This window comes from Mandrillus leucophaeus, unplaced genomic scaffold (assembly GCF_000951045.1).
Source record: "Mandrillus leucophaeus isolate KB7577 unplaced genomic scaffold, Mleu.le_1.0 Scaffold613, whole genome shotgun sequence".
NCBI lineage: Eukaryota > Metazoa > Chordata > Mammalia > Primates > Cercopithecidae > Mandrillus > Mandrillus leucophaeus.
Window position 1 is genome coordinate 590,569 of NW_012106620.1, and position 702 is coordinate 591,270.

Below are 702 nucleotides of genomic sequence, written 5' to 3' on the forward strand. Positions count from 1 at the left end.
CTTAATTGATGGCATTACCTTGTGGAATTCCTTCTTCTGGCTCAGAAGCTCTCCCACTGAGCACCATGTGACCCTTGCCCCTGCTGGCCAGAGAACAACCCCCTTTGACTGTAATTTTCCAATACCTACCCAAATCCTATAAAATGGCCCCACCCCTATCTCCCTTCACTGACTCTCTTTTCAGACTCAGCCCACCTGCACTTAGGTGATTACAAAGCTTTATTGCTCACACATAGCCTGTTTGGTGGTCTCTTCACATGGATGTGCATGACATACACCCTGCACAACTGTTAGTCAATTAAATCTTTTTTGTTCATAAATTACCCCTTCTCAGGTAGTTACTCATAGCATTGTAAGAACAGACTAATACAATAGGAAACAGATGAAAAGTGTGAGAGAGCCTCAGAATCATCAACTGTGCTAATTGGTGATGTTTCTTTCCAATAGCCGGTCAGTAAAAACTTATTCTTCAGCTCCAGAATTTGCTATGGGCTGGTGGTTGGAGGAAATAGGGAGATTTTGGTTAAAAGGTATAAGCTGCTTGAATTACTGTCGAGATGGCAGAAAAGAAAGAGCTCCTGTCTGCAGCTCCCAATGAGATTGACACAGAAGGGGGTGATTTCTGCATTTCCAACTGAGGTACCTGACTTACGTCATTGAGACTGGTTGGACAGTGGGTGCAAGCTACTGGAAAGCCAAAAA